The following is a 10,101-nucleotide window of genomic DNA, read 5'->3' as shown; positions in this document are numbered from 1 at the left end:
TTGCCTGACTGTAAAGATAAGGGCTGGTTGTACGTTGATCCTGCTGTTCTGATTGGATAGAGTGAAGCTGTATTTCTCTGACCACTCTCTTCATAATGTCTGTCACCCGATCACTTTTCCTCACATGTTTTTGGTCTGATCATTTAGATTGCTGCTGCCTGCTACTATAATAAATCACATGGTGAGGACGCTTGCTATCAAGCTCTCAATGTGCATAATATCTAACAAGGGTAGGGGAAAAAAAGATGAAACACTGTCCGTTGCAAGTTGAGGACACACACACAGACCCACTCCTCCGCTCACTGCTCCTAATGTGCAGGTTTGTTGCAGTGCAAATGTGCACCGAGATATTTTGCCAACATCTATTTTGGCATAATAAAACACCTCCATTTTTTCAGAGTATCATCCGATCCGACAATTAACTGTCAATTTACGGATAGGATTGCGAATGGCGTATGGCCATGTCAACACACCCCTAGTCTATACCACACATTCCTTCTGCAATCTACAGTGCCTTGCGAAAGTATTCGGCCCCCTTGAACTTTGCGACCTTTTGCCACATTTCAGGCTTCAAACATAAATATATAAAACTGTATTTTTTGTGAAGAATCAACAACAAGTGGGACACAATCATGAAATGGAACGACATTTATTGGATATTTCAAACTTTTTTAAACAAATCAAAAACTGAAAAATTGGGCGTGCAAAATTATTCAGCCCCCTTAAGTTAATACTTTGTAGCGCCACCTTTTGCTGCGATTACAGCTGTAAGTCGCTTGGGGTATGTCTCTATCAGTTTTGCACATCGAGAGACTTAATTTTTTTCCCATTCCTCCTTGCAAAACAGCTCGAGCTCAGTAAGGTTGGATGGAGAGCATTTGTGAACAGCAGTTTTCAGTTCTTTCCACAGATTCTCGATTGGATTCAGGTCTGGACTTTGACTTGGCCATTCTAACACCTGGATATGTTTATTTTTGAACCATTCCATTGTAGATTTTGCTTTATGTTTAGGATCATTGTCTTGTTGGAAGACAAATCTCCGTCCCAGTCTCAGGTCTTTTGCAGACTCCATCAGGTTTTCTTCCAGAATGGTCCTGTATTTGGCTCCATCCATCTTCCCATTAATTTTAACCATCTTCCCTGTCCCTGCTGAAGAAAAGCAGGCCCAAACCATGATGCTGCCACCACCATGTTTGACAGTGGGGATGGTGTGTTCAGGGTGATGAGCAGTGTTGCTTTTACGCCAAACATACAGTTTTGCATTGTTGCCAAAATTTTCAATTTTGGTTTCATCTGACCAGAGCACCTTCTTCCACATGTTTGGTGTGTCTCCCAGGTGGCTTGTGGAAATTTTAAACAACACTTTTTATGGATATCTTTAAGAAATGGCTTTCTTCTTGCCACTCTTCCATAAAGGCCAGATTTGTACAATATACTATATATGCAATATGGACAGAGTCTCCCACCTCAGCTGTAGATCTCTGCAGTTCATCCAGAGTGATCATGGGCCTCTTGGCTGCATCTCTGATCAGTCTTCTCCTTGTATGAGCTGAAAGTTTAGAGGGACGGCCAGGTCTTGGTAGATTTGCAGTGGTCTGATACGCCTTCCATTTCAATATTATCGCTTGCACAGTGCTCCTTGGGATGTTTAAAGCTTGGGAAATCTTTTTGTATCCAAATCCGGCTTTAAACTTCTTCACAACAGTATCTCGGACCTGCAACTTGATTACACACAGGTGGATTGTATTTATCATCATTAGTCATTTAGGTCAACATTGGATCATTCAGAAATCCTCACTGAACTTCTGGAGAGAGTTTGCTGCACTGAAAGTAAAGGGGCTGAATAATTTTGCACGCCCAATTTTTCAGTTTTTGATTTGTTAAATTTTTTTGAAATATCCAATAAATGTCATTCCACTTCATGATTGTGTCCCACTTGTTGTTGATTCTTCACAAAAAAATACAGTTTTATATCTTTATGTTTGAAGCCTGAAATGTGGCAAAAGGTCGCAAAGTTCAAGGGGGCCGAATACTTTCGCAAGGCACTGTATGTTTTGTTTCCTTGTGTACTCTAGTCTGTACATTCTGACCTTAACCAAAACACCGTTGGGCATAACATTTTCTACCTCTCATCGGAGCAGAAAAAGATGGCCTTCTCTTCCCAACAGAGTTTGCAAAAACATTGCATCGCTTAACAGACCACATTTCCCCATTGCTGGACTTGTGTCTGGATGCCGTTGGGGAAAAAAATGCAAATGCGAAGAGAGAAAAAGGAAAGAACACAAAAGTTAAATAATGTTCATAACACCAGACAACCAATCAGCCTCCTGCCTGGCTGGCTCCAACATTTCTAGCCATCTCAAATTTGCCCAAAGTAAGCAGTTACTGACAAGCAGGGGCGGACTTACGCAGCTAACAACAAATGTTCCCAACTTTAGAGAATGTTCCATTAAAAAGTAATCAACAAAAGTTTTCATAGGAACAGTCCCGTGATGTGCAAAGAATGTAATGTCAAATGTTAATGTCAAATAGAAGTTACCCAGAATGTGGTTACCATTTTCTCAGAACTTAAAATATTTTTTGACACATTTCATGGGAACGTTGTAGGAACATTCATCTGTCCAGTTCTGTGGGTTAGGAGAATATTCCATCAACATCCCATCAAACATACACATAACATGTTTGCTATGTTCTCAGAATATAATATATTAATGTTCGAGACACGTTTCAAACAGGTGTCCGGTTTTCTGTGGGTTGTTTTTAATTAGCCTTTATTTAACTAGGTAAGTCCGTTAAGAACAAATTCTTATTTTACAATGACGGCCTACCCCGGCCAAACCCTCTCCTAACCCGGACGATGCTGGGCCAATTGTGCCGACCTATGGGACTCCCGATCTCGGCTGGTTGTGATACAGCCTAGCGTTGTTAGGAGAATATTCCATCAACATCCCGACAAATACACAAAACATGGTTGTCATGTTCTCAGAAAATAAGATATTAATATTCTAGACATGTTAACACTAGAACCGCCAAGACAGTCAATCTGACTTTTTAAAATGTTGTAATTTCAATAACTTAAAATCAATAAACACCTTGAACTCACCTGTCCCGGACTTGTCTTAAATATGTGTACATGTGTGTAGCAGTACTTTTAGATAAATATTATTAAATACCACAACAGATCTGAGTATTTCATCCTCAAAATGTAAAAATGACCGTATGCATACTTAACAGTAGAATACCAGGGCCTCGAGGAGTAGACCTACCAATAGCCACCAGTCTAATCCAATTATCTAGAAAAGCCTGGCCTCGTTGGACCCCCCTAAGTGCCAAAGTCATTCTCGTCCACCGACTGGGTGGACTTGGTGCAGCTCGGCAGTGAAGGCTAATTTTGAGCTGCAGGATTGTGGCTGCTGTTCCCACACAGCCGTTGCCCACGCCAGGGCCTTGCCCGAGAGTAGAGAGGTGATTTAGGCAATCATGGCCGATCGGTGTGGAACGAGGAGGACTGTAGCTCCTTCCGGGTGGCCGTTTAACCGCTCGGGGGCTGGGATCAAAATCAAATCAAACTTTATTTGTCACATGCGCCGAATACAAGTGTAGACTTTACAGTGAAATGCTTGGTATGTTTGGACCATGTAAGTTCGTTGGTGATGTGGACACCAAGGAACTTGAAACTCTCGACCCACTCCACTACAGCCCCATCAATGTTAATGGTGGCCTGTTCGGCCCGCCATTTCCTGTAGTTCACGATCAGCTCTGTTGTCTTGCTCACATTGAGGGAGAGGTTGTTGTCCTGGCACCATACTGCCAGTTCTCTGACCTCCTCCCTATAGGCTGTCTCATCGTTGTCGGTGATCAGGCCTACCACTGTTGTGTCGTCAGCAAACTTAATGATGGTATTGGAGTCATGTTTGGCCATGCAGTCGTGGTTGAACAGGGAATATAAGAGGGGACTAAGTACACACCCCTGAAGGGCCCCGTTGTTAAGGATCAGCGTGGCAGACATGTTGCCTACTCTTACCACCTGGGGGCGGCCCATCAGGAAGTCCAGGATCCAGTTGCAGAGGGAGGTGTTTAGTCCCAGAGTCATTAGCTTAGTGATGAGCTTCGTGGGCACTATGGTGTTGATCACTGAGCTGTAGTCAACTAACAGCATTCTCACATAGTTGTTACTTTTGTCCAGATGAGAAAGGGCGGTGTGGAGTGAGATTGAGATTGCGTCATCTGTGGATCTGTTGGGGCGGTATATGAATTGGAGAAGGTCTAGAGTGTCCGGGAAGATGCTGTTGATGTGAGCCATGACCAGCCTTTCAATGCACTTCATGGCTACCCACGTGAGTACCATGGGGTGGTAATAATTTAGGCAGGTTACCTTCGCTTCCTTGGGCACAGGGACTATGGTTGTCTGCTTGAAATGTATTACATACTTTGTCAGGGAAAGGTTGAAAAGGTCTGTGAAAACACTTGACAGTTGGTCTGCGCATTCTCTGAGTACACGTCCTGGTAATCCGTCTGGCCCAGCAGCTTTGTCAATATTGATCTGTTTAAAGGTTTTGTTCACATCGGCTGTCAGGATTTGGCCAGGGTTGTTCCGGTTTTTGGTCACTAGATGCCCCCATTGTGCCTTTTGACCTTTTGTTTTCCCTTGATCCCCATTATTATTTGCACCTGTGCCTCGTTTCCCCTGATTGTATTTAAACCCTTTGTTTTCCTCAGTCCTTTGCTCTGTGTTTGTATGTTAGCACCCAGCCCTAGTTCTCTGTGAACTCTTGTTGATCCCGGTGGACTCTCTTGTGGAATTCTGTTTTTTGTTGTTGTTTGTTTGTTTTTGAGTATTTTTTGAGGCTTTTTGTGCTATACCTTCCACCTTGTGGATTTACCGTTTTGTCTTGGAGGATTACCTTTGTTCTTGTGGAATTCCTTTTGAGGTTGTGGAGTTACATGTTTTCCTGAAGAACTTCACTTTTTACTTCATTAAATACACCGTCTCAAGTACTGCTGTGTCTGCCTCATCTTCTGGGTTCTGCCAACTATTCGTGGCTCAGTTGGTTAAGTGACTGTTTCTCACTCCGGAGACCCGGGTTCGTAACCGGGTCCTGACATCGGCTGCATAGGATTCAATCATTAATCTTGTATTGACGCTTTGCTTGTGTGATGGTTCGTCTGAGGGCATAGCGGGATTTCTTATAAGTGTCCACTCCTTGAATGCGGCAGCTCTAGCCTTTAGCTTGATGCGGATGTTGCCTGTAATCCATGGCTTCTTGTTGGGATATGGATGTGGGGATGACGTCGTCGATGTCAATCTGATGAAGCCGATGACTGAGGTGGTGTACTCCTCAATGACATTGGATGAATCCCGGAACATATTCCAGTCTGTGCTGGCAAAACAGACCTGTAATGTAGCATCCGCATCATCTGACTACTTCCGTATTGAGAGAGTCACTGGTACTTCCTGCTTTAGGATCTCGGGTTCCCGGTGCAGATTCCCTGGAGGAACTACAGCAATGCCTTTAGCAATGGGTGATGAGACTTGGGCGTTGACTCCTCCTGGGTTGGACTGTGGATAGAGGGATTCGGTATGTGCCTAGAGAGTTTCTGATATCTGGAAGAGTTGTTCTTGCTGCCACCCAGCAGTGCTCCTTGGTGGGTTACAACCTGCTTGATCTGGATGATCTCTGCTGGCTCCATGTTGTAGGCTGAAGCTTGCTGTAGCATGGCGAGGTTGGACCCAGGTGCAGAGAAGAGACCAGAAGAGGAATCAGTGTTTAAGGATACACAATACTTTACTGAGAAACGGTAATGGAAGGATCACAGTAACACTGGGAAAACAACAAACACTAAGTCTTGAAAACTCACTCAGGAGATAACACAAGGGAAATCATAATGAGTAAATAGGACACACCTGAGTGTCGTTAATGTCTCTAGGACGGTCTCTCCATCCTCTGGTGACAGGTGGAACTATGACATGGTTGTGTTTTGTAGGAATGTATCACAATTGCAAGCCTGCTCATTGGAAATAAAACACCAGCAGTCCTCAGAGTAATTTAATAATATGCATGGAGTGAATTTTTCACAATGCAGGCCTTCCTTTTTGGAAATAAAACACCAGCAGTACTAATGCAATGCAAATATAAGCTTCACAGTGAAACACAACTATTCTGGCTATTTATCATTCTTAAACAGTAAGCAAAATAGCTTATTCACTATATATTTTTTTGCTTCAGCCTCTGTACAAAGCTTACCTGTCATATGTCCACGATGTAGCAGCAGACCAAGCAATTTGTGAGAGGAGGACACCATGTACAATTATTCTGGTTGGTGTCAGCTTATTAATTCACTAACAGGTACTGAGAAAATTGATTCTGTTACTTGATTACTTGTTATTCATGTTAACTATTTATATTCTTGGGATAGTTGTTCACTGAATTGCTAGCACTAGTTGCTCACGCTGCTGCAATGGCTACAATGTAAACAGACCTAGCTAGCTAGCATAAAAGCTAGCTTTGTTGACACCAGATGCTTGATAAGGGCAATTTCCTGTTTAGGTTAGAAGTCACGTCAAAGTACGTTTCAAATTTAGCAGATTTGAATCGCTTTGCATTCTCCCATTAGAGAGGGTATGCTCTCTCAGGTGTTCTTAGAAGATCACCCTTCAAAGAACAGGAGAAAGTGGAACGCAAGTATGCAATTTGGAACACAGTTGCTGTGTTTTAGCAGCATGCCTAAAACACGTGCACAGCTAATTTGCATAACCTAGGACCTAGATGCATAACTATCAGAGGTCAGAGAGGGGGTGGAAGGATACAGACTATCTCTCAAAGCACCCGAATAACAAGGGTTACAGTTACACCAATAAAGTTGTTTCAGATTTACACTAGTGCCTATGAAAGAGGGATTATGGTTTCTTCTGGACAGTGTCTATAAGCACAAGATCTAGAGATATATCCCTTATTGGGACAGTGGGACAGGGGTTCATCATTGGTGCTGGTGGCCTGGGTTTGAGACCTTCAAAGGTAGCCACCCTACTCTATATAGCAATATATATTATTGGCGTTTTGAATTGCATTTATCAGACATTTCGATTGATTATCTGGAAATTCTGTTAAAATTAAAAAAGAGACATAACACGCCAGTAGAGCTATGCTTCTGTAGTGGGCATAAATATTATTAAAATATACAAGCAAGATTTATGTAATAAACAGTATCTCGGACCTGCCTGGTGTGTTCCTTGTTCTTCATGATGCTCTCTGCGCTTTTAACGGACCTCTGAGACTATCACAGTGCAGGTGCATTTATACGGAGACTTGATTACACACAGGTGGATTGTATTTATCATCATTAGTCATTTAGGTCAACATTGGATCATTCAGAGATCCTCACTGAACTTCTGGAGAGAGTTTGCTGCACTGAAAGTAAAGGGGCTGAATAATTTTGCACGCCCAATTTTTCAGTTTTTGATTTGTTAATCAAGTTTGAAATATCCAATAAATGTCGTCCCACTTGTTGTTGATTCTTCACAAAAAAATACAGTTTTATATCTTTATGTTTGAAGCCTGAAATGTGGCAAAAGGTCGCAAAGTTCAAGGGGGCCGAATACTTTCAGGCAACAAGTCAGATTTTTAAAATGTTTTCGGCGAAAGCATGAGAAGCTATTATCTGATAGCATGTAACACCCCAAAAGACCCGCAGGGGACGTAAACAAAATAATTAGCATAGTCGGCGCTACACAAAACGCTGTGATCAAGGAAGAAAATAACGTTTTATAACGTAACGTCATTTTTTTAAATGAAAAAAGTCGACGATAAACTTTCACAAAACACTTTCGAAATTCTTTTGTAATGCAACTTTAGGTATTAGTAAACGTTAATCAAATTGCGATCAAATTGCGATCAAATTGATCACGAGGCGATGTATATTCTATAGCTGTACGTCTGGAAATAATGTCCGGGTAAATCTCAACCAAAATATCCGGTCGGAGACCGGAAGAACTGCGCTGCCTTGTGTCTGTTTGACCAAGAAACAAATCGTAGGCAAATGACAAGACTGTTGACATCGTGTGGAAGCTGTAGGTATTGCAACCTCGGCCCCATTTAATGTGGTTCACGTTTAACAATGGGTTGAAGTGGCGCATGGATATATTTTCCCATTTTCAGTGATCAGATTTTCCTGCACTTTTCGATGAAACGCACGTTCTGTTATAGTCACAGCCGTGATTAAACCAGTTTTATAAACGTCTGAGTGTTTTTTCTATCCACACATACTAATCATATGCATATACTATATTCCTGGCATGAGTAGCAGGGCGCTGAAATGTTGCGCAATTTTTAACAGAATGTTGGAAAAAGTAGGGGTTAGGAGTAACAGGTTAACACTGGAGTGATAAATGATCAGATGGTCATGTACAGGTAGAGATATTGGTGTGCATAAGAGCAGAAAAGTAAATAAATAAAAACAGTATGGGGATGAGGTAGGTAAAAATGGGTGGGCTATTTGCCGATAGACTATGTACAGCTGCAGCGATCGGTTAGCTGCTCAGATAGCAGATGTTTGAAGTTGGTGAGGGAGATAAAAGTCTCCAACTTCAGCGATTTTTGCAATTAGTTCCAGTCACAGGCAGCAGAGAACTGGAACAAAAGGCGGCCAAATTAGGTGTTGGCTTTAGGGATGATCAGTGAGATACACCTGCTGGAGCGCGTGCTACGGATGGGTGTTGCCATCGTGACCAGTGAACTGAGATAAGGCGGAGCTTTACCTAGCATGGACTTGTAGATGACCTGGAGCCAGTGGGTCTGGCGACGAATATGTAGCGAGGGCCAGCCGACTAGAGCATACAAGTCGCAGTGGTGGGTGGTATAAGGTGCTTTAGTGACAAAACGGATGGCACTGTGATAAACTGCATCCAGTTTGCTGAGTAGAGTGTTGGAAGCAATTTTGTAGATGACATCGCCGAAGTCAAGGATCGGTAGGATAGTCCGTTTTACTAGGGTAAGTTTGGCGGCGTGAGTGAAGGAGGCTTTGTTGCGGAATAGAAAGCCGACTCTTGATTTGATTTTCGATTGGAGATGTTTGATATGAGTCTGGAAGGAGAGTTTACAGTCTAGCCAGACACCTAGGTATTTATAGATGTCCACATATTCAAGGTTGGAACCGTCCAGGGTGGTGATGCTGGTCAGGCGTGCGGGTGCAGGCAGCGAACGGTTGAAAAACATGCATTTGGTTTTACTAGCGTTTAAGAGCAGTTGGAGGCCACGGAAGGAGTGTTGTATGGCATTGAAGCTCGTTTGGAGGTTAGATAGCACAGTGTCCAAGGACGGGCCGGAAGTATATAGAATGGTGTCGTCTGCGTAGAGGTGGATCAGGGAATCGCCCGCAGCAAGCAACATCATTGATATATTCAGAAAAAAGAGTCGGCCCGAGGATTGAACCCTGTGGCACCCCAATAGAGACTTCCAAAGGACCGGACAGCATGCCCTCCGATTTGACACACTGAACTCTGTCTGCAAAGTAATTGGTGAACCAGGCTAGGCAGTCATCCGAAAAACCGAGGCTACTGAGTCTGCCGATAAGAATATGGTGATTGACCGAGTCGAAAGCATTGGCAAGGTCGATGAAGATGGCTGCACAGTACTGTCTTTTATCGATGGCGGTTATGATACCGTTTAGTACCTTGAGCGTGGCTGAGGTGCACCCGTGACCGGCTTGGAAACCAGATTGCACAGCGGAGAAGGTACGGTGGGATTCGAGATGGTCAGTGACCTGTTTGTTGACTTGGTTTTCGAAGACCTTAGCTTAGATAGGCAGGGCAGGATGGATATAGGTCTGTAACAGTTTGGGTCCAGGGTGTCTCCCTCTTTGAAGAGGGGGATGACTGCGGCAGCTTTCCAATCCTTGGGGATCTCAGACGATATGAAAGAGAGGTTGAACAGGCTGGTAATAGGGGTTGCGACAATGGCGGCGGATAGTTTCAGAAATAGAGGGCCCAGATTGTCAAGCCCAGCTGATTTGTACGGGTCCAGGTTTTGCAGCTCTTTCAGAACATCTGCTATCTGGATTTGGGTAAAGGAGAACCGGGAGAGGCTTGGGCGAGTAGCTGCGGGG

This window comes from Oncorhynchus gorbuscha, linkage group LG22, assembly GCF_021184085.1.
Source record: "Oncorhynchus gorbuscha isolate QuinsamMale2020 ecotype Even-year linkage group LG22, OgorEven_v1.0, whole genome shotgun sequence".
NCBI lineage: Eukaryota > Metazoa > Chordata > Actinopteri > Salmoniformes > Salmonidae > Oncorhynchus > Oncorhynchus gorbuscha.
This window is presented reverse-complemented; position numbering follows the sequence as displayed.